Source organism: Eublepharis macularius, chromosome 10, assembly GCF_028583425.1.
Source record: "Eublepharis macularius isolate TG4126 chromosome 10, MPM_Emac_v1.0, whole genome shotgun sequence".
Classification (NCBI taxonomy): Eukaryota; Metazoa; Chordata; class Lepidosauria; order Squamata; family Eublepharidae; genus Eublepharis; species Eublepharis macularius.
Window position 1 is genome coordinate 90801658 of NC_072799.1, and position 24629 is coordinate 90826286.

Sequence of the window (24629 nt, forward strand, 5' to 3'; positions counted from 1 at the left end):
ATCAGAACACTTTCCAGGGCATTTTCACACAACTATATTGGGACCAAGATAAGCCCACTGGTATAAAGCAGATGGTGTATCTTGCAAACGAGTTCAATACCCACTCGAACGCCCTGCCGTTCTGAACCAATCACCCTGCCTTTTGCCCAGTCTTGCTCACAAAATATCAGGACCACTTCACAGACGGCATTTTTGAAGTGTTGCCTAAAGTTATTTAAATGTGTTTTTATCAATGTAAAACATGAGTGCAACAAACTCATATTTGCATTTTCCAGAAATTTGGGGGGAAGTCACCTGTATGCGGCGGACACACAGCTCTGTTTCACCTTTCCATTAGAGTCTGTTGAGATGCAAAAGTTCTGAACACCTGGAAAGAGACTGGATGAAGGTCAACGAAGTTAAACTCCATTCACATAAGACCTGTGATGCTGTAGAGAATGATAGCTAGCGAGGGAGGAAGGAATCCACCTGTTATAGAGAGGAACAGGTTCACAACTTGAGGATTCTGTTACTTCTCTGTTGCCAGATAGATCTGGTAGTATATTCAGTTTTTAACGAACACCTTTTGATCAGTGCACCACCGAAGGCTTTCACTGAAAAGCAAGTTCTGGCAGCATGAATCTATGCATTGATCACATCTGGGTTAGATTATTGCAACATGCCTTACACAATTTACTTCCCCGTTTGGAAACTTCACTTGGTTCAAAATGTGATGTGAGAATAATCTGACTGTAGTTTGAGAACTACATTGGTTACCAATTGGGTGGCATTCAAATGGATGATTTCTACCTTTATAATCGTAATAGTCCGAGAACTATTTCTGAATAGTCAGAAACATCTGCTCCTATATGCAAGTGTCCAACAGTTAAGATTCTCTTTGCATACTCTTCTTTGTATGTGTGTGTGTCCCCATCGTCTGAGGTGTGGTGGGTAGCAACCAGAAACAAATCATTTCTCATTGTGACTTCACATCTGGTACTCCTGTACAGCTATGCAAATTGTGCTAAATCTGAGGTGGTTTAAGTGCGAGGTGAAAATATTTCTATTTTTACCAGGCATCTGTGCACAGCTGCTGAAAGTTTTCATTCGGATTTTTATTGCTCTCTTGCCCCCATAGCTGAGATTTTTAATAGTATAGACTGGAAACTGTAGTCTTTACAGTGGATTTTTGGGTCAGTTTTCACCATCGCATATAATGTTAGGCTGTTTTCACACGGCCATGGTCTTATACTGCCATACTATGGTTCTATTGCTTTATTTTAAGATTAATTTAATGAGTTTTTAAAACCAAGAGTACGAGAAGTAAACTGACGCATCAGTTTGGGGGAGCTGTTCATGGCAATGGCTGCAGAACCCAGAGTCCCTGACTGGATACACGTCCCTATTGAATATGCACTCAAACCTGAGCTTGCCTTTATATCTAACTTTTATTTAGTTTTCAGTCTTCAAAAGCAGGCAAAACCCAGTGCTCTAATGAGGGACAAGCACTCCCTATTAACTGTAAAGTTAATGTTGCCTTTACATAATGTATATGTGTGTTATTTGCCGTCAAGTCGCCTCCGACCTATGGCAACCCTCTGAATGTAAGACCTTCAAAACATCCTATCGTTAACAGGCTTGCTCAGATCCTACGAACTGGAGGACTTCGCTTCTTTTATGGAGTCCAGCCATCTCGTTTTAGGTCTTCCTCTTTTCCTGCTGCCTCCCACTATTCCTAGCATTATTGACTTTTTCAGGGAATCTTGCCTTCTCATGATAGGACCCAAGTATGATAGCCTCAGTTTTGTCATTTTAGCTTCTCGGGAGAATTCGGGATCTAGTACCCACTTATTCTTTTGGCCATCCATGGTATCCGCAAAACTCTCCTCCAGCACCATATTTTAAATTAATTTTCTTCCTGTCAGCTCTTCACTGTCCAACATTCATATGGAGAATACCATAATTAGGATTATCTTACTCTTGGTCCCCAATGAGACATCCTTATCCTTAAGAATCTTTGCTAGTTCCTTCATGGCTGCTCTGCCAAGTCTCAGTCATCTGATTTCTTTGGTTGCTCGCAGTCTCCTTTTTGGTTGATGATTGAGCCAAGGAATAGAAAATCTTGAAAAATTTCAATTTTCTCATGGTCATCTTTAAAATTGTGTAATTCCTCAATAGTCATTACTTTTATCTTCTTGATGTTCAGCTGTACTCCTGCTTTGGTGCTTTCTTCTTTAACCTTCATCAGTAGTTGTTTCATGACTTCACTATTTTCTGCCAGTAACGTGGTGTCATCTGCATATCTCAGATGGTTAATGTTCTTTCCACCAATTTTCACTCCATCTTTTTCTAGATCGAATTCAGCTTTCCTTATGATATACTCTGCATAAGGGTTGAACAGGTAGGAAGATAATTTGCATCCTTGTCTGACACCTTTGCTAATTGGAAACCAGTATGAGACTCACAGCGCAATTGTAAGCAGAGTTAAACTCTTTTAAGCCCTCTGCATTCCTAAATAGAGTTTCTAAACTATTTAGGATTGCACTTTCAGTCTTCAAAAATATGAAAGAGTAAATATTCATTATACTGTGCAATTATATTTAGAAATATCTGGAGAACAGGCCAACCAAAATGAAACATCTTTGAGTTTTAAAAAAAAATTCCAACAAGAGTAGATTAAGCCAGTGTTCTTCCATTGAAATCAATAAGATTTAAAAGTCTTTGAAGCTGGCAGCTTTGTGCCTGTTTTGTTTCTTTGTCAAGAAAGAAAGTTTTAAAATTCATGCTGTTTTTAATCGAGCATGCAAACTTCTGAAGGGGAATGCAGTCATTCCCTCTTCACTAACTGAGTCGCCCTTCTTTTTTACTCCCTGTCCAGAAGTAATGTCCAGGACATTACACTTAATGTCCAGAGCTGATTAGCAAACAGCATGTTTCTTCCCAGGAAGCCATGTATTACATAGAGCATCCTTTGCAAAGAAATGTTGGCAGGCACCCGTGGAATAACCAATAGAGCAGACACCTTTTTTGCCCCCTGAAAAAGCCCATGTCACCATTGTTCTTTATGGAGATTACTGGTATAAGTCAGACTAGCCATAGAACCAGTGCGAGATTGTGTGGTGTTTATTGGCAACAAACTAGTTCCTCAGCTATTTTGTGCAATAGAGAGGAGTTTAAAATGTATTTTATCTACTTCATTTACAGTCCAATTTTCTCACTGACGCTCAAGGCAGATTATACAGTTAAAAACAATGCAGTCAGGACAGTATAAGGCAATGAAAACCAATGTAAATAATGACAATATTACAAATCAACAAACAGTGCAGTGAAACACAATTGTGTGGTTGCTACAACATGCTCTGAACAGTATAAAATATAAAATGAGTGAAAGCTTTAAAAGGGGATTAGACAGATTCATGGAGAATAAAATCTAAAAGAGTCCAGTAGCACCTTTAAGACTAACCAACTTTACTATAGCATAAGCTTTCGAGAATCACAGTTCTCTTTGATGTGATGCATCTGACGAAGAGAGCTGTGATTCTCGAAGGCTTATGCTACAGTAAAGTTGGTTAGTCTTAAAGGTGCTACTGGACTCTTTTCGATTTTGCTACTACAGACTAACATGGCTAACTCCTCTGGATGGAGCCACATCAGTGGCTACTAGCCGTGGTTTGGAACCCAGGGCTAGGAGCCAACGTCAAGGGAAGACCTCAGCGTCTCGTTTGTTGACCTTTCAGGGCTACTGGTTGGCTACTGTGTGAAACAAAATGCTGGACTAGATGGACTACTGTCTGACCCCGCAGGCTCTTATGTTCTTATGCCATGAACTGCCTAACATTGCAGACATTACGTGAGTCCTCTTCCCTTTATAGAAATGCCTTCCTGAATAAATCCATTTTACACATTATGCAGAACGATAAAAGCATGGGAACCTTCTTGATCTCTTCAGGTGGCATGAAGGGGGCCGTTTCCTCTCTGCCCTGTTTTAACACTTTTTTCATGCCCTGAAGCTGTGTCTTGTGAACCCACTTTCAGTACTGACCATTCACATGCAGCTGCCACAGGTGGAATTTGTGCATTTGCGTCTTCTTTTCAGAAGTCCATATGCTGCATAAAAAGCATTTTTCTTGGATAGGCGATCCAATGTGCTTTCGTCACAGCTGACGAAAGCCCAACCATGCCCCCACCTTTCCTTTTTTAAAAATTTGGCACATTCAGAATTGTGCTTCACTGTCAATGGCGTAGTCAATTCCCCTCCCCCAAACAAGGCAGTGATAGGCTGTTCAAAGGCTCATCTATGTACTTTTGAAGTCATTGGTGGAGCATCACAGTGACTGATTTTGAAAACCGTGACATATCGAATGTGCTCGGAATACCCTTAGTCAGAGGTGATTGCCTGCGCATGCTCAACACAACGTACTTGACCATTATGTTCCCGCTCAAAAATGAAGTTGTCTATTCATGTATGATTTCAAAGTTGCACAATAGTGCTGTTGAATGATTGAAAAGTAAAAAAAAATGGATCAGGGCTTGCATTCCCAACAACAAGAGGGGAGCATCGTTATCGCAGACTATTCTACTATATAAAAAGCTAACCATGTTCCAGACAACTCGCTTCCTACCCTGGTGGGCCTCCAGAGGGCGCTGCCATGGAGAGAAGCCCAGAAGAGGCAGCCTGTTCCTCCAAGAGTGCACTGCAGCAGGAAGCTCAGGTCAGGATCAGGCGTGAAGAAAGCAACATTGCCTGCCCCCTGCCTTCACCCAGCTGGGATTAGAAGCAGATCAGGTGGCACTCCCCGCCCTCTGCCATCACCCGGCGGGGATCAGGAGTGGAGCAGGTGGTAAAGCCCGCCTCATGTCTTCACCCAGCTGGGATCAGGAGCGGAGTAGGTGCCAATGCCTGCCTCCCTTCACCCAGTCGGGATCTGGAGTGGAGCAGGTGGCAATGCTGCTTTCACCTGCCTGGGATGAGGCATGGAGTGGGAAGCAATGCCTGCCCCACTTCACCTGACTGGGGTGAAGGTGCAGAGGAGGCGGCAATGCCCACTCTCCCTTCACCCTCCCAGGTTCAGGCATGGAGCAGGTCACAACTTGCCTTCACTCATCCGGGATCTGGAGTGGAGCAGGTGGAAATGCCCACCCCCGACTTCACCCAGCTGGGATCAGGAGCGGAGCAGGTGGTAAGGCCTGACCCCACCTTCACCCAGTTGAGATCAGTTTGGTGTAGTGGTTAAGAGCATGGGACTCTAATCTGGAGAACTGGGTTTGATTCCCCACTCCTCCACTTGAAGCCTGCTGAGTGACCTTGGGTTAGTCACAGCTCTCTGGAGCTCTCTCAGCCCCACCCACCTCACAGGGTGTTTGTTGTTGTGGGGATAACAATAACATACTTTGTAAACCGCTCTGATTGGGTGTTAAGTCATCCTGAAGGGCGGTATATAAATCAAATGTTGTTATTATTATTATTATCAGACATGGAGCAGGTGGCAATGCCTGCCTCCCCTTCACCCAGCTGGGATCAGGAGTGGAGCAGGTGGCAATGCCCCCCCCCCACCTTCACCAAGCTGGGATCAGGCATGGAGCATGGGGAAGTGCTCACTCCATGCCTTTACTCAGCTGGGATCAGGAGCAGAGCAGGTGGCAATGCCCATCTCCTTTCATTCAGTCGGGATCTGGAGCGGAGCAGGTGGCAAAGCCCACCTGCGGCCTTCACCCAACCGGGATCAGGGATGGAGCAGGTTGCAATGCCCACCCCCACCCCCTTCACTCAGCTGGGATCAAGAGCAGAGAAGGTGGAAATGCCTGCCCACTGCCATTACCCAGCCAGGATCAGGAGTGGCACAGGTGGCAATGCCCACCCCCCTTCACCCAGCCAGGATCAGTCATGGAGCAGGTGGCAAAGCCAACCCCCCTCCTTCACTCAGCTGGGATCAAGAGCAGAGAAAGTGGAAATGCCTGCCCACTGCCATTACCCAGCCAGGATCAGGAGTGGCGCAGGTGGCAATGCCCACCCCACTTCACCCAGGCTGAATCAGGGGCGGAGCAGGTGGCAAAGCCCACCCCCTTCACCCGTATAGAATCAGGCATAAAGCAGGAACCAATGCCCGCCTCCCGTGCACCCAGTAGGGATCAGGCACAGTGCAGGTGGCAATGTCTAACCCATCTTCTCCCGGCCAAGATCAGGAGTGGAGTAAGTGGCAATGCCCACTCCCTGCTTTCACTTGGCTGGCATGAGGCAGGGAGTAAGAGGCAATGCCTGCCCCCCTCCTTCACTCAGCTGGGATCAAGAGCAAAGAAGGTGGAAATGCCTGCCCACTGCCATTACCCAGCCAGGATCAGGAGTGGCGCAGGTGGCAATGCCCGCCCCCCCTTCACACTGCCAGAATCAGGTGTGGAGCAGTTTACAATGTCTTCCCCCCTTCACCCGGCTGGGATTAGTCACAGCAGAAGAGGCAGTGCCTGCCTGCCCGCCCTCCCCTTTCTAGAACCTGTTGTATTTTTCCCCACAATGGGCTTTGTTACTAGTTGTAATATAAAATACAACAATGGGCTTTCAGTGCTGCCAGTGTCAGGATTTTAGAGTAAAGGCACCTTTCTCATCACAATAGCGCAATAAAAATATAGTAAAGGAAAAAGGGCTGGGAGTTGTGACTGCGCTTGCAAAATACTGGGAGGGTTGCAGTTCTGAAGGTGGGGGAAGCGCGAAAGGAGGAGTGGTTGCGTATGTGTGGGCGTTCTCTTAAGTAGCTCTTCTAAGTGTTCTCATGCATTGCAAGAAACACGTGAAAAACCCATATCCAAAAAGAAAAACCCGTAGACGTGTGTTCTCAGATTAAGCACGAAATGGAAAACTGACAAGATGCCCATGGCTGGGTAACGAGGACATGTGGCGGGATGGGAATAAAAGGGCAGAAGACCGAGGGGGGGGGGTGCCATTCCAATAAGGACGTGTGGAAGAAACCACCATGGTTAGCAGCCACCAGAACGCTTTCCGCATAATACCTTTTATTAGGACCAGCTAAATAACACATAACTGTGCAAGCTTTCAAGTTCTCTGGAACTCTTCTTCAAGCTGGATGATATTTTAAAAACAGAGAAAGGAAAATGCTTCAGGACGTGATGTTTAAGTCCTAATCTAGCCAAATCCACCTTAAATGCAGAGCTGTTTCAGATGCTGCTTGTATCCAGTTACACTTCGCTTCTTCAACGAAGAGGCAATAAAATGGTTGCAATCCTTAGAAAACACAAATCTGAACAAATTCAGGCAGGCTGTTTCATCTGGTGGGGAGGCCTGTTCAGTTGGGTGGGCAGAGCAGGGAAGGGTGGAAAATTCTAGTCTTCTTCTTACTTCCGTCCCTACTTCTTTTCTTCTACTCCTCACCTTCCAACCCGTAATTGAGCCAATCTCTCAGAGCAAGCTTGTGATAACTATGATTATGATCCAAGCCTGCTATTCTTTCTATTGTCTCCTTCTGGTTCTGTTTCTTGCTCCTGTGAGATAGTTGGGGCTGGATTTTATTGGTATAATGGCATATGCACCCTACCTGGATAGCCCAGGGTAGCCTGGTCTCATCTGATCTTGGAAGCTGAAGCAGGGTCGGCCCTGTTAGTACTTGGATGGAAGACCCCCAGAAGTCTGTTGCATCTGACGAAGAAAGCTGTGGCTCTTGAAAGCTTATGCTACAATAAAGTTGGTTAGTCTTAAAGGTGCTACTGGACTCTTTACTATTTTGCTGCTACAGACTAACATGGCTAACTCCTCCGGATCTATGATGACCCCAGAAGACTAGATTTGTTACACGGAGACAGACCAACCACCTCTGACATCTCTGGCCTTGAAAACCCTGTGGTGTCCCTTCACAGTTGGCTGTGAGTTGATGGCACTTTACACACACATCACAGATGCTGGAAGACTATCCTTTGTTAAGATGAGGGACCAGGGGGATTAACTGACATTACCTTCGGGGGAAAAAACCCAAGGAAACAAAAAGGAGTTTTGGTGTCATCTGAAAAGAGACCACAAAGAGCATTTCCAGTGTCCTTGGACTGACTACACTTCGTACAGGGAGATCTGTAACGGGCCCTCTTTACGTATTTTGTAAACAGCCACGTTGTATGTGTGATATGGACTGGGGCACTGGAGGAAGGGAGTTTGACCATTTCGCCTGTGCCCATTTCCCAGCTGAAATTAATCTTTTAAGTTGTTGATCTCTATAGAGAAAAAAAACACCCACCCACACCCAATCACACCCACTCTAAGCTGGCTAATACCAGCTTGGAGGGACTGATGTCTCCCTTCCTTCCTTTCCAACATGGCTCTTACTCAGGGCTTTTTTTCAGCGGGAATGCGGTGGAACGGAGTTCTGGAACCTCTTGAAATGGTCACATGGCTGGTGGCCCCGCCCCCTGATCTCCAGACAGAGGGGAGTTGAGATTGCCCTCCGCGCCGCTGAGCACACCAGCCATCTGACCATTTTCTCCGAGGACAACCCACTGAGTTCCACCACCTCTTTTCCCAGAAAAAAGCCCTGCTCTTACTGAAATACAGCAGAAGCACTTTAGGATCCAGTGGCGTTTTATATCCTGTATATTCTTTAGGATTTCTAAGATCCACAACTAACAAGCATTTCCAAAATACACGGATTAAGTCAGCATTAGAGGTTTGACAGTGCAGCAATTTGCACCTGTCTCGGTAGTTAAATGCCATATAAACTGTAGTTTTTGTAAAACATTTCCTCATATATAATTTGATATGGTTTTGACTATGTTTTCTCAAACCTAATCTTATTTCAGTAACAGGATGTGCTGTCCAGGATCTGTTTTGGATGGATAGATTTCTATCAGGAAAACAGTGTGTGGCAAAAAAAAATTCACCTCCCCCCTGTGTCTCTGTCAGGGTCCCAATTCAAATGGCCTCTTCCCTAAGGTTGTTAACCTCCAGAGATCTTCCAGAACAACTGGTCTCCAGGCCGCAGTGATCAGTTCTCCCAGAGAAAATGGCTTCTTTGGAAGGAGATTTGCAAGATCTACCTGCAAATCTTGAGGAATTTTCCATCCCAGAGATGGCAACCTTACTCTTCCTCCATTACCTGTTTTAAACGTCAAGCATACCTTGGGAGCTCTGTTCACAGACTGCCCATGTAATATTCATTTTAACCCTGAGAGTAGTGCTTTGAGAGAGGTGTGTGTTTGTGCACATGCAACAGAAAAATGGCAATTTTGAATTGAGAGAGAGAGAGAGGAATTCCTAGCTGGGGTTAGGTGGGATGAGGGAATGAAGTCTTGGCTTGGGGCAAAGTTATCCATGTAGCTTTCTGGGAATCGGCATATTTGGAAATAAAAACAGCTACTGTAAAGACTATAAATTCCCAGAGCTCTCTGTCCAAACAAAATGTTTCTCCAGATCTATTCCCTGCTTGTGTTAATTGGAGATTTTCTATATGGGCCAAGGAAGGTTTAAGATCTTAAATTTATCCTGCAATTCAATTGTGTTCATTTATTGGCATTTTTGTCCTACCCTGTTCCTTCATGGTGGCTAGTTCTGGGCCCAGCTTGGTAGAACATTTTGCATTCATAAGAGGGAGGCTCTCCATTACCAAGTGTTTATAAGACAACCCACCCCAATATAGGATTCCTGCCTTAACACGTGGAATTGCTTGCAGTCAGACACATCAGTTGATTTGGGTAGCTTTGGGTACCACTCAACTTCTTGGCAGCACCTCACTGGAGCAGATGGAGCAGAGCAATTGCCTCACTTCCGAGACTGCAGGTAGGGGGGATACACAACTGAATATTTACTCATATAAAAATACCCTGTTTATAGATGAATTGCATAACAAGCTCAATAGTGCATGTGGCCTTGCTAAAGTGCTCATTTTCAATGTTCACGGATTATTTATACCGGGGGGGGCACTAGCAAATCATGTAATCCACACAATCTAGAAACAATTTTGCCAAGAGATCTGCTACTTGCATAGGTCGACTCTTTAATCCAAGGCATTGTCCTTAACCCACTAGGTTTTGCTGTGGCTCTACCCAGGGCTTTTTTTCTGGGAAAAGAGGTGGTGGAACTCAGTGGGTTGCCCTCGGAGAAAATGGTCACATGGCTGGTGGCCCCGCCCCCTGATCTCCAGACAGAGGGGAGTTGAGATTGCCCTCCGTGCCGCTCAGCGGCATGGAAGCAATCTCAACTCCCCTCTGTCTGGAGATCAGGGGGCGGGGCCACCAGCCATGTGACCACTTTCAAGAGGTTCCGGAACTCTGTTCCCCCGCGTCCCAGCTGAAAAAAAGCCCTGGCTCTACCCATTGCTCCACCCCAGCACCAATCTTGGTCCTTCCTGGATGCGGGGAGCATTTTTTATAAACTCTCTCAACCGGCTTTCATAAACTTGCATGTATGCAGAACTCAGCTATGCTGTTTAAAATTAATTATATTCAAGGTCTGCCTGAGGCTTCTCTAAACATATATATTTTTAATAGATTGGCATAATTTATTTGTCCTATATACACTACCCTCTAATTTTCTCTTCTTAAAAAAAAAATTCAGCGCTGCCATTCCTTCTACACAGCAAGCCAAGTAATCGTCAGTGCCAGCATGTTTCCTCCTCATGTAGGCAGCCTGTTGGCTAAGCTATTCCAAGTCTACAGTTTCAGCCAAAAAATAGCTTATTTCCTTGCACGGTATTAATCTCATGTATTATTATGATATCCTACGTCCAGTTAAAGAAATATTTAGAAAGCCAATTATGGGTTGATCAACCAGAATGAAGGCACAAAACACACAATATCGAGATGGGGCCAGGGTTTGGGGTTAAATACTGACCTGTTTTGTAAAGCTCAACATTTGTAAAGTGCTTTACCTTTACAAGTGACCATACAAATATCAAGTAATTCTGATTTAAACCACGTCCTTATGACTGATGCAAGCGCTGCTGGGTCCAATTTGCCAACCAAGAAAGGCATAGACTGCTTCGGAACAACATTTAAAAACAAGTAGGATAGAAATGTAGATGCTTCATTTTAGGTACTTTAATGGAAATTGAAATCAGTTGGAAGTTTTGCCTAGGAGATGAAGATAGAAGATAGACAAGTTTCCTAAAATCAGATTCTCCACTGCCATCTATTTTGCCTTGTGAGGTTTGGGTGCAGGAGAAGGCTTGGTGTGGGCACTCTTAGGTGGCAAAAGGGATGACTGGCCAGCCTCACTAGCGCCCCAAATGAATTCAGTGTTCATCTTTGAATGTTTCTCAGAATCCTCTGCAAGACGTCAGGAGTTTGTGAGAGATGCTCAGAGGTCTCTTAGCAGGCATTCTAACGTGGGAAGGGTTCTTTGAAAGCAAAAATGGAAGATTACTGCTGGAAGGTACGTTGGGCCGAAGTTGTTTAGGGCTTTATAAAATATCATCAGCATTTAGGGGCTGTTTCTGAAATTATTAGGAACAAATGTATGTAGTACAAATCTATTTTCTCACTTTTCCTTTTTTGATCTCAGCACTATTTCAGACTGCACATGAGTGTGGGTGCGTGGGTGCACGCATCGGGGTATGGTTCCCAACTTCAGACTGGAAAATTCCTGGAGATTTGGAGGTGGAGCTCAAGGACAGCAGGGTTTGGGGTAGGGAGGGACCTCAGTGGGGCATAATGCCATAGAGTCCATCCTCCAAGGCATCCATTTTCTCCAGGGGAACCGATCTCCGTAGTCTGGAAGAACAGTTGTAATTCTGGGAGATCTCCAGGCCCCACCTGGAGGTTGGCACCTCTAATTGTGTGTGTCATTCTTAGCAAAGCAAAAGGAAAACTTATGGAAAAAACACAGGTCTGTTTGGGTGTGCGGGGGGAGGGGGCGGTGTTCAGATAATCATGCTGCTTGTCTGATGTCCCCTGGGCAACAGAGACTGGCAGCGATTCATGTGCAAACACCCCTCATCGTGGGAGCAAAACTGCAAAGCACAAGGAAATGGGGCATTAGCAGGCACCAGCAGGTGTCAGGACTGTGACCCACAGCACTTCCATCTTGCTTTCCTCCCTTGCTGTAAATTTCCAGTATTTGTTTGTGTCTGCAGGTTCCTGAGAGCAGCTGGATTCCCAAGATGGTCTTATCAGGGATGGCTAGCTGCAGCGACCTTGGAGCCATTACTTTCACATTCTATCTTAGCTGGGCAAGCAAAGGGGGGTGGATTTGGAGGGTTTGATATACTGTTACCAGCCTTAATACGTCATTCTCAACAAAAGTTCTGTGTACAGCCAAAGCTTCTCCTAGCCTTTGGATTTCTATGGACACTTGCATATTCTGAATATATATTCTCTCAATAAATAACCTTTGACTCAAGAGACGTTGGATTTCTTGCTGCAAGGGGTGGGAGATGAAATTAGAGTATCCTGCCTTCCAAAGAAAAAGGAAAAAGTGAACATAAAGCAGGATTGTTTTTAATGCCGTCTCTGCCCTGCTACCCCTTTGCCAGCCAGGTTCCCACCATAGTGTGCACCTGCCAACACTTGCCTTCTTCAGGGTCTGTTATTGTGTGTGTGTGTGTGTGTGTGTGTGTGTGTGGTGTAACTGAGGAAAAACTTGGTGGATCATTCATTTAGAGGGAGGACTGTGTTTTGTGTGATTTTTGGTGCCATTAAGTGCAAAACCAGCTGCCTTAAAGAGCCTGGAAGCCCTCACTGCAAAGAACAGGCCCAAAATTCATGATAACAACAAAACAGATTAGATCTGAGCTGGCAACCTCCCATCCAGAAAAAAAATCAATAAAAGTACATAGTTGCTTTGGAAATGCTGAATCCAAAACTAAAATGATTTTTTCCCCATTACACACCCCTAGTTGCCGAGTCCTCCCTGGCACTAAGCACGGGGGGGGGGGGACTTACAGGTTTGCAAAGGGGGCTTGCTAGTGACATCATTATCTCATTAGCAATGAGCTGATGTTATGGTCTGAGTGCCTGGAAGTGATGTCAGTGTGTCAATGGGGATGCTGGGGATGTTCTGTAATTGGGGCAAAACTCTATGGTTTAACCATAAAGTTTTGTCCACATACCAGAGTGTCTCTGGCATCCCCCAGTGACATGCTGACATCATTTCTTGGCACTAAAGGAGTGGTGTCAGTGTGTCAGGATGCTGCTCATCCTCCCCCCAGTTTCCCACCTACCCTCTCCCCCGCTTGCCAGCTGAGTGGCAGTGGGAAGTGCCAGCTGACGGTGGGAATTCCCCACCAGTACCAGGAGAAGAACCTGCTGGACCTAAAAGGAGACAAGAATATGAGCGCACACATGCCAACTTCGGTCAGTATTGCACTCTTCGTTCATAGTCTCCTCCTGTGGCAAGGTTAATCTGGTCTCTCCGTGAGCTACAGCTTTTTCTGTCGTGCCCTTAACCTTTTGGAAGATGGTTTGCTGGAGAGGATATAGAGGTTGCCTTAGATGCCAAAATTTAGGAAGCTGTTATTGGCTTTTCTTCTTAGGGGCTTTGGAGGGATTGGTTTCAGGCTTGCAGAGCTTGATGGCCTATATGGTTTTTAGAGATGTGAGATTGACTGGGTCTGGAATTTATTATCACAGAGTATAAGGTGCAAGTCTGTCTTTTGTTATGAAAATGTTGTGGCCTTTGATCTTGACCTGTTTTTCTGATTTTATTGTGCACGTATCTTTTCTTTTTTTAACAAAGGTTTGATGTTCTTATTTTCAGTAAGCTTTTTCGTACCTTTAAGAATCAGGATATGAATATTTTTGATAAAAATAAATAAAAGGACTTCCAGGCACTGAGAGCAGAAACGAAGCCACGGGCTGGCAGCCGCCTGTGACCAGCAGCAGCCCCAGCACCTCCCAGACGCAACACTGAGACATCCTCATCCTTGGAGCTGGGGAACATGCCTGGAGAGTAATTTCTTCCACATGCCTAGACAGAAGGGGAGTCAATATGCTTCTGTTTAGCCTTACTACAAATTAGATCAAAACACACTGGCAATTTTCTATTAAATATCTTAATTGGGGTTGTCTTGAATGAGTATTCCCCATCTTCCTTTTTTTTTTTGGAGCATTCTTTGTGGCAGTGGGTGGTGACTGGTGACTAATCCCAGGAAAAACAGAAATCCGGGGTTAGATCGTGTCCCCAAAGTGGCAGAAATGGAACCCAGAATGGGATCATGGGTTGCCGTTCCCCTGGTGGGATTGGGGAATCCCACACTCCCAGCCCCCTCCCACTGCCACCACTCACTTGGCTGCTGGAGGAACAGGGGTGGAAAGGAGCCTCCTGGGGCGCACCCCCGGTGTGGTGTGACAATGTCACTCACAGGAGTAATGTCATTGCACAGGCACCACAAATGCTTCGGAGTTTCACGCCAGGCCGATTCAGCCTGTTTGGGGGCCCAAATCAGCCCGAACTGAAGCCCTGGAACAGTTCCAGGGCCTGCATGGTGACGACATTCCCAGAACTGCCGTTATTGCACTGCGCTGGGGACACACATGTACTTTGCACACGCGAGAAGAAACTGCAGGTCAGTGCTGGGTTCGGCCTCATCCCGAAGGGAGGGTGAGGGGGCCTGGCAAGGAATCTAAAACAGGCCTACTCCAAATCCTACTGAGATCCATTCAGTGAGGCTTACTCCCAAGAAGTTCTTAGGACTGCACCATATGTGCTTTGTTCTCAAATTTAAAGATAAAAACCAGCACAGACCAATCAACAGAGCCTCTCCAGTTGGTTATTTCCTCTTCATCTTTGGGGATCAGTTTTAGTCTCCTTTCCTTGTCTCCATGCATAAGGTGCCCTCCAATGTTACTGAAAATCAGACAGAAGCCCGGTCCGCTCTGTCCTGCCTCTTTGCCCGTCTGTTTAGGAGTCCTTCCTACATCCCCATAATGTTTAGAATGCACAGTCTGCTCACAACTGGTGGAAGGAAGCAAAGGATTTCAAGTGAACGCAGGTATGAAAGTAAGACACATTTTTAAAGGGCTGAAGACAATTATGAAGCACAAGAATGGGTGTAAGACAGTAATCCATTTTAGCCCTTTGGGGACAGAGAAGTGTAAAGGGGGAAAGTTGGGGTAACAGATAGGAGACTGTTGGGCAAAGCAATCTACTGCTATATAAAAGGTGAGCTGTAACTCAGAATACATTCATGGCAGATATGCAGGGAGGCATATATGACATAAACAATGACTCACCTTTTATTCTTGCGCAGGTGTAGGCAGCGGGAAGGCCCAGCATGCCTGCGCTGTCCTTCTCAGCCCCAGTCAGGCTGCAGTGAAGGTGGCAATGCCCGGCCAGCCCACCCTGCCTTCCCCCAGCCCCAATTGGGGCAAGGCAGAGGCAGCGATGCCTGATCTGACCGGCTGGCCTGCCCTGCCCTTCCCCAGCCCCGATCGGGGTGTGGTGGAGCTGGCAATGCCTGGCTCACCCACCCTGCCCTTTCTAGTGCCTGTTGTATTTTTCCCACAACAGGCTTTGTTGCTAGTTAACAATATCTCTAAGGAAGTGACATCGTTGTGGACCTAAAATCATTACTTTTATTTTTTCCCGTTTTTAAGTCCTGCATTGAAACAAGGTTTGGATTTTAAAAGATGAGATAGAACAATTATTTTTAAATGAAACACAATTAAATCATATGCATCTCTATTATCCTATTATGCAGAGAAATCAAGAGCATAAGAACAATGGCTGCAATCCTATACTCATTTACTAGGGAGTATGTCACATTGAATTCACTGGACTTACTTCTGAGTATACATGTTTAGGATCACTCTGAAAAGCTACTGGCTGATGAGTCTAGTGTTATAAACTAACAGATATTCTTCTAAGCCACACAGAAAAGCGAATGAGAAAGACCAAAAGGATATGCACCCATCACACTATTGGACATAGAAACCAATACCCTAATATAAGAAGAATCCCAATGAGATCCACACCTCAGTGCCACGAATACTCTGATTGAGACAAGAGCTCACTTGCTTTGTGTGACACTTCTGAACTTGATTGCCAGTCACAGCAGGTCTGGATTTGCTTCAGGTCAAATTGTCAATAGCAGCACTTGGAATTCAGGGTAACTTTGAAAAAGATCTCCAAGTGGCCCTATCATTCACAACGCCTGCACAGGGTCTAAAAAAAAATATCACTCCTATCAGTGACAAAATAACCATCGTTTACCAATTCCCCATTTTCTCCATGTAATATATTTTAGAAAAGACAGTGTGGTTTTCTCGACAGTATACAGCATTATTAATTTATTATTATTTATTGATTTGATTTGATTTCTATTCCACCCTGCCCGCAAATGGGCTCAGAGCGGATCACAACATTTTAAGACATACAATAAATAGAATAAAGTTTTGTAGAAATATAAACATAAAACACATTAATTATAAACAGCCATGCTGCACATTTTGCCCTGCCCCCTCCAACGAAATAACCTGCGGGGTAGGTGGCCAGTCATAAATGTTTACACAGCCTGAGAGGGGCATATACTCCCCCCCATGGCAGGACACTGACATAACACTTCAGGTGGTCTGCCCGCCTCAGCCACCGAACGCCTGGTGGCACATCTCTGTCTTGCAGGCCTGGCAGAAGGATGACAAATCCGAATGGGCCGGCATTGACACAGACAGAGAGTTCCGCCAGGTTGGGGCCAGGGCTGAGAAAGCCCTGGCTTTGGTCGAGGCAAAAACCTCTCTGGGGCTGGGGATGACCAGTAGCTGTTTAACTGAGAGCCAGTTTGGTTAAAAGTGTGGGTCTCTAAGCTGGAGAACTGGGTTTGATTCCCCACTCCTCCACTTGAAGCCAGCTGGGTGACCTTAGGTCAGTCACAACTTCTAGGAGCTCTCTCATCCCCACCCACCTCACAGGGTGTTGTTGCTGAGGGGATAATAATGGCATACTTTGTAAACCGCTCTGAGTGGGTGTTAAATCATCTTGAAGGGTGGTATATAAATAGAATGTTGCTATTGCTATTGCTATTGTTATCATCTGCTGAACGATGCAGCTTCCGGGGAACATGTAGTGAGAAGCGGTCTGACAGGTATGCTGGTCCCAGTCCGCTAAGGGCTTTAAAGGTTAGAACCAACACCTTGAACCTGATCCGGAATTCAACTGGGAGCCAGTGCAGTTGGCGCAAACTGGTGTTTTATGTGACCGGAATGGAGTTCCGGTCAGGATTCGCGCTGCTGCATTCTGGACCATTTGCAGTTTCTGGACCAGTCTCAAGGGCAGCCCAGCATAGAGCGAGTTACAGTAGTCCAATCTGGAGGTGACCATTGCATGGATCGCTGCAGCTAGGTCACTGGTCGAGAGGTAGGGAGCAAGTTGCCTGGTCTGGCGAAGATGAAAAAATGCAGACCTGGCAACTGCTGTGACCTGGGCCTCCATTGTCAAGGAGGCATCCAGGACCACACCCAAACTCCTCACCACTGGAGAAGGCACCAACGGCGCTCCGTCCAGGGTAGGGAGGTGGATCCCAGAACCTGTCAACTGACACCCCAGATGCAGGACCTCCGTCTTCATGGTATTCAATTTCAGTCAGCTCTGTTTTAACCAACCAGTCATGGCTTCTAAGCTCTGGTTCAAGTATCCGGGGCAGAGTCTGGCCGGCCATCCATCAACATATAGAGCTGGGTGTCATCAGCATATTGATGACAACCCAGCCCAAAGCTCCGCACCAGGTGGACGAGGGGGTGCATATAGATGTCATGTTTGACTGTACCCATTCATCCATGCCAATATTACTGTTAATGCTTAGGTGCCAGTTAATGCCAGGTGTAACTCAATTATGTTCTACTGCCAGTTATTGTAATCATAGTCCTAGTGTAACCCAACTGCCTGTTCCAGTTATTAGGATGCTAGTGGATTCTCAGACTGTTGGTGTTAACTCAGTATGGTCAGTACTGGTCTAATGTGGTAACTGATAGGTACGTTTTGGGTTGGGACCATAGCTTTGGGAATCACTTTCGTTTTCTCCTTCTCACAGCATAACCCAGCAGCTGGTAGGGCTGTGGACAATCTTTCCTGTTGATGTTGTCTGAACTGACCTTGGGTGTCTGAAATGTTGCAGTTCTCAGTATCTTGTCTGCCTAGTGTATGAACTCCGAAGATGTGTCCCAGGATTGTGGCACTGTGGTAGAGCCTCTGCTTTGCACAGAGAAGGTCCCAGGTTCAAATCCTAACACCTCCACTGAAAGGACCAGGTAGTCAAGATGTAAAAAAATTCTGTCTGAGACCCTGGAGAGCCCCTGCCTGTCGGGGAAGAGGGTTGACTCAGCATAAGGGCTTCAGGTGCTCAACGGGACGGGGCATGGAGACTTTTAAAATGTAGGCTGCAAACTGAAGTTCATCAGCAATTCAAGATCAATATTTGGTGCTGACCCCCCCCCCCACGGCGACTGAAAAACCTCTTGTGTTTCTTTTCCTCCTTGCTCGGAGCCTGTAACACAGGAGGCTTTTTTAGAGACAACATTTGCAAACACCACTCTGTGCTGTAACCAGCAGATGGTAATCAAGAGCAGATTGGATGGCTGTCCTCTGAGAATTAAGCATAATACTACGGCGGCAAGCCAAGGGTTTGCCAAATGAAGTTACAGTTTACAAGTTGGATGCTAAATGCTGGATTGCTCAGCTCTTTCCAGCTCATTGGAGGGCGGGAATGCTTTATTTGTCTGGCCTGTTTGCAGTTACAGATCTTTTCCCCCTCTGGGATGTCAAGTACTTGTATAGCTGTTGTCAAAGCATCCACTCTTTTATGAAGTGAACTTAGCCTGTCCTGAATGGACAGTGTTGTTCAAACTATACAGAGAGAGAGAGAGAGAGAGATCACTTACATCAGGGGTGAATTTGGCTCTTTTAAATAAATGCAGACTCCCAGACTTAGCTGGGGGGATCAGTTACAGGCCACGTGGGAGGACGGCAGGATGCAGGGCTGCCAGCACATTAGGGGCGGTGCAGGCTTTCAGCAGTCTCAATGAGAGCAGAGCCCGTGCAGCCCAGATTCAAATGCCAATCAAATCAGGCTGGCCCGGGAGGCGAGGGGCAGGAAAGAGGGCTAAGGACCTGGAAGGTGCACTTTCTGTGCAGGTCCACTGCCCCTTCTTAAGAGGGAGGCAGCCCCCACCCTTCGACAGTTGGCTCATGCTGGCATCCCACCCAGCCCTCCCTTTTATCACAACTTTGGAGAGAGCAGGTAGTGTGGGCATTGGGCACTGATCCATTTGGGGAGAAATAGGGCCCGTGAGCTCTGTTTCCTCATTATGGAGATCCCCTTAAGGGGTCTGGGGAATGGGGCATGGCAGGTGCATGCCCAGCTCGGGGGCTGTCAGGTCCACCTCACTCCCAGGTGGCAGGGGATCCACACAGCGGTGCACACCCAGGTGGCATCCCCCTAATTGTCATCCCTCCCTCAGCAGGGGTCTGAGGGGGCGTGGTGGTCATTGGCTGGCAGGCGGGTCAGCCGATGTTCGGATCAGTGCCCTATGCAGTGCCAATGCTCTGCGAGCTGTAATCAATAAAGTTGTGGCCATCATGGTTGTCTGGTGTATTTTGTCGCCTTGCCTCCTAGCTCCCCTCCCACTCTCAGCGCTGGCCTGCAACTGACAGAGATCCCAGAAGGCTGCTGGAGGGCAGGAGCAAGACAAGGTGCCAGTTAAAAAGGATTCAGGTAGGAGATGATGTGAAAGAGCTGAGACCTTGGAGCCCCTACCAGGCGGAGTAGGCATTACTGATCTTGACAGACCCATGGCCTCACCCGCTCTCAGGCAGCTTCCTGGGGGTTCATGTGTTTATGTGAGCTCCAGCATTTCTACCAGTTCCATAGGGGCTGTTCTGATTGGACACAATCCGCAGAAGTGATTGGGGGCCACAGGGGCACCTATTGCCTCCTGCCATGCTACGGTGGCGGCACAGAAGGAGAGGCAGCAGAACAAGTTTTCTCACCATCTCTTCTTGGCTATTCTAATGCCATGAACTGCCTCTGATTAACATGATTATTGAAAATAATTCACTCTGGGGTATAATAGAGCAGAGCATCAGTAACTCTGGTCTCACACTGGGGCAAAAATAAATGGGGATGTTTAGATGTGAAATACTGGGCACACCCGGTTTATTGATAGTGTGGCAGCCGGGAGCTGAGATCTGAGAGCAGGTCTGACCAATGGCAGGAGACTCGAGCATCCTTGTTTTGGACGCACCATTGGAGAGTCATTCTTTTGACTCGGTCTTGCCCTACGTTTTGTCATTTCTTCAGTGTTGTTGCCGACAGGAACGCAGCGCCACACACTGATTTGATATTCCTGCTCAGCGAATGCTGAAAATTACCTGAATGAGATTCTATGCATTACCTAGCGTGTTGCCAAAGAGCACAGAGTTTTAGAACATTCACAACATTCATCTGGAATGATATTTTAGACATTTGGTGTAATGTTGACGTCCCGTTGACATAGCACAGCAAGCAGTACATCCAAAGTCAGGCATTTTTAAGTCCTACTGTCCTAAACAAGTCTCAGAATGCAACAGGTTGATTCAACTGGGTTTACTCCTAGGAGAAAGTTCGTAGGATTGCAGTCCAGTCTCTGCATGACTGGGGGTGGAACTAGATGTCGCCTCAGCCGATGTGGGTTGCTGTGATTGCTGAAGTAACATTAATTCTGGAGTGAGCGCTTGCTGGGAAGATCTGGAGGATCAGACAGAAACTTAACCCCTCCTCTTTTCTTTTGTCTGTATTATAAGCTGGCACGCAATAAGTTTATTATTCCGTTGTTACGGGGAAAACTGGATCTCTCCAAGGAAGCTATACTGGAGTTTCTTTTATCTGATAAAGATGCAAAGATCACGTATCAAGTAGCCAGATTTTGCATGGCAATACTCAGGATAAGAAAATCTTACGATACCTAGATGCGAATCCGATTTTAAACTGTTTTTAAACTTTTAATCTAAAATATGTAATGTTTCAAATGTGTGTCTATTTTTGTATGTTTCGTCTAAGGACCAGGGCTTTTTTCCAGCAGGAACACAGGGGAATGATCTCCAGACAGAGGGGGAGTTGAGATTGCCCTCCGCGCCGCCAAGCCACCAGCCATGTGACCATTTTCTCGAAGAGCAACCCACTGAGTTCCACCACCTCTTTTCCCAGAAAAAAAGCCCTGCTAAGGACCATAATAATAACAAACAACCCCCCCTACTCTGCTCATCATCAGATCTTCTCTGCAAGCTCTGAATATATATTCTGAGGGGAAAAAAAGTGTTTTTCTGATAATGTGCAGTTTAGCTCTTATAGCCCTCCTTAACTAATGCAATTGCACTATAATTGCTGTGTGGCGTGGTTATCTTGAATCTTATAAAACAAGACTTGGTGTCCTTAAGTCTTGAATTAAAAGTCTTACCAAAGGAAGATTTCCACCCAAAACACAATTCCTAATTTTGTTTTTCATATTGTCTTCAACAATTGAGAAATTTCGCTTGTATATATCATACAGCTGTGTTGAGTAGTAGCACTCTGTGCAAGTAAACTGCTGACTCCCTTCACACTGTTTATTTGTGAGGTTTCTGATCAGATGGCCTGGGGCAAAAAGCACATTGTCCACATATCCTTGTACCATTTGCTGCCATAGTGGGGGTTTGAGATTTCAAGGAAATCATGAATGACTTGATGAACCCATTCAGATGCTGAGGACTTTAGCATTCTTTGTCTTGTTTGTTCATCTAGTAGCAGGTCTTTGGTGAAGGATAAGGATAACCTCTTTGAAGGATTTGTGCTTCCAGGTAGGGTTGTGGCCAAACCAAAGGATAAGGACGACAGAGGCAGCAACTAGGGGTGTGTACCTAGAAAATTCCCATTTCAGTTTCAATTTGGGGGGTGGTGCAGAATAATTCTATTTCATTACTAGTTTATTCCAGGTCAGCCAGTGCCAGGTCAGAACTGATCCATTGGGGGGGGCGGGGATTTGCTTTGGTCCGTTGCACCCACATTGGCTGCACATGTGCAAACACATGCTCTTCTTTTCAAGGGGTGGGGATGGGGAAACGAGGCTTTGGGACAACTGTTTTCGTGCTTAACCAAAAACAGCATCAATAATTAGTCCCCTTCCAAGTCTAAGCCCTGACCTGGATAGCCCAGGTGAGCCTGATCTCATCAGAAACTAAGCAGGGTCAGCCTTGGTTAGTAATTGAATGGGAGACCTCCAATGAAGACTCAGGTTGCAGGGGTAGGCAATGGCAAACCACCTCTGTTAGTCTCTTGCCTTGAAAACCCCAACAGGGGTCACTATAAGTAAGCTATGACTTGAGGGCACTCTCCACCATCCTCCTAGTCTAAACCATCGATCCACTGAGTTTTTCCTTAAGCACAATAACACACACAGACACACATAACAATGGATCCATAGAAGGCGAGAATTGGCAGGTGGAGTAGCAGGGCGTTCCCAAGTGGGAGAGCGCTCTAACAAGTGCGGTCCAGCCACATTAAAAACAAGCCTGCTTCACGCCCACTTTTTTTCTTTTTCTATATGGTCATTAACTTTTTACCTTTGCATTCTGCTGTTGCCTGTTGGTTCCCTGTTTCCTTGTTCTTTGTTCCCACAATGAGGGGTGCTTCCAATCCTTCCTTTTGATGCTCAGCATTCTGCTGTGAAATGTGGCATTCTTGCTGCCAATCTTCTCCATTGCCCAAGTGCAAGCAGAATGATTGGCTGAACCCCCCCCCCCTTCCCCTGGCACAAATAGACCTCTGTTTTGCCCATAAGTTCCATTTTTGCTGTGGGTGCAGGCAGGATTGTTTTTGAAAAGGGGGAATAGGTACACATTTGGCATTTGACTCAGAAAAAGAAAGAGCCCTGAAAGACCATGGAAGCAAGCCTTAACAGGTCTACTCAGATGTAATTCCCATGTTATTCAATAGTGCTTACTCACAGGGAAATGTCATTTGAATTGCAGCCTATGATTGAAGTCTCCCTTATAAACCTTTCCAAAGCGAATAGGAGGGAAGGGGGTCTCCCCTTGCAAGAACTGGATTGGCAGAGAGGAAGAGAATACCATTTCCCAGGTAGCTACAGGGTGGGGGGTGGGGAGATGCACCCACACTGTGCTCAGTGGTCTCATTCCCCCTTCCTGCTAACACAGTTAATTAAGAAGGTAAATCTCTCTCTCCCCACTTGGGATCTGATGGGCACTGTTCAAGAGAACAACCTGCTGCCCTGCAAGGCAAGCCCAGTGCCTGCCTAATGCTGGAAGGTATGAACTGAAATGAAACACCCAAACTTTTTGGTGGGAGGGACTCATTACAATTTAATGTCCTGGATTTGGTTTAGTATTCTAGAAACTGCTTTAACGAGGCAAACCAGCAAGTTCTGTGCATAATTCTGGCTTGTTTTTTCCATTCTGCACATTCCTAACATCAACTTCAAGCACGCTGGAGAACTTTGGTATTGATCAGCTGTTGTTGCAGGTTGGCTGCCAGATTAGGTGGTCGAGGTTATCCACTCCACCTTCGGTTTTGTTGTCACCCATGACATTCCTCCCACTCAGTACAACTGATATAACACAACATTACTTGACATTTCAGGGTGACTGTCGTGAGGATAATAATAACACACTTTGTAAACCACTCTGAGTGGGCGTTAAATTGAATGTGATGATGATGATGATGATGATGATGATGATGATGATGATGATGATGATGTAGCGTCTACAGGCCTAAGGATGGTTGATCACAATGAGGATAAGGGTCTGTGTCCCCAACACCTTGGTTTGGGTCTTAAGCAGCATAAGTGGAATCCTGCTAGAGGAAGCCCACTTCTCTGCCTCCGTCCTCTCATGGTGGCCTTCTCTGCCTGGTGAAATCATGCCACTTTGGGTTGGTGGACATCAACCCTAAGGAGCTGTGTGTGTGTGTGTGTGTGTGTGTGTGTGTGTGTGTGTGTGTGTGTGTGTGTGTCAAACTGGCAATCTGCAGCAGAAGGTGAAAAACTGACTCCCAAAAAATCACCCTTCCTTCTTCTGCAAATGGAAAAGTTGTTCAGTCAGAGGAGTTGCTGCCATGATGACAGAAGGTCACTGAAGGATCCAAACCCTTCTTATTTGTCTTGTGTGAAAGACAAATGAGAAAAGTAGTGGTGTGTGAGAATGATTGGGGGGGGGGTACAACAACCCTGAATGTTGATCCAGCCTTCGTATCCCGATGGGTGTGGATGGCTTCCCAGTCTTTGAGCCGCCAAGTCCCACTGCTCGTGATTCCTGCTTCTATGTCAGCATCAAACTGGGGAAGACTCAGAGAGAGTAAAGGGAGAATGGGACAGGGACAGGCACAGGACCTGGGGTGGCAACTGCGTGCCAAGTAACCGGCAAGAGTTTTGCTTAGGTCCTGCGTGCTGCCACTTGAGTTACTGGTGTTGCCTTTGTCCACATTGGTGAACACAACATATCGTTAGGTTTGCCTTCCATCAGCAAACTCTATTGCCTGCTGCTGCTCTGAGGGGAAGTTGGAGGAAAAAAAAATTTAAAAAGCAGCATCACGGATGTCAGTACATCACTCTAGGAATCGCTGGAAATTCTATGGTGAGCATAGAGTTACCAAGGAGTTTCCAGTGATTCCTAGAGCTACCCTTTGTCACTTGCAGATTTTAGTCCAGGTTGCACTGGGTTATAGCCAGAAGCTCCATAGTGTACATGGCATGCATATCCCTTT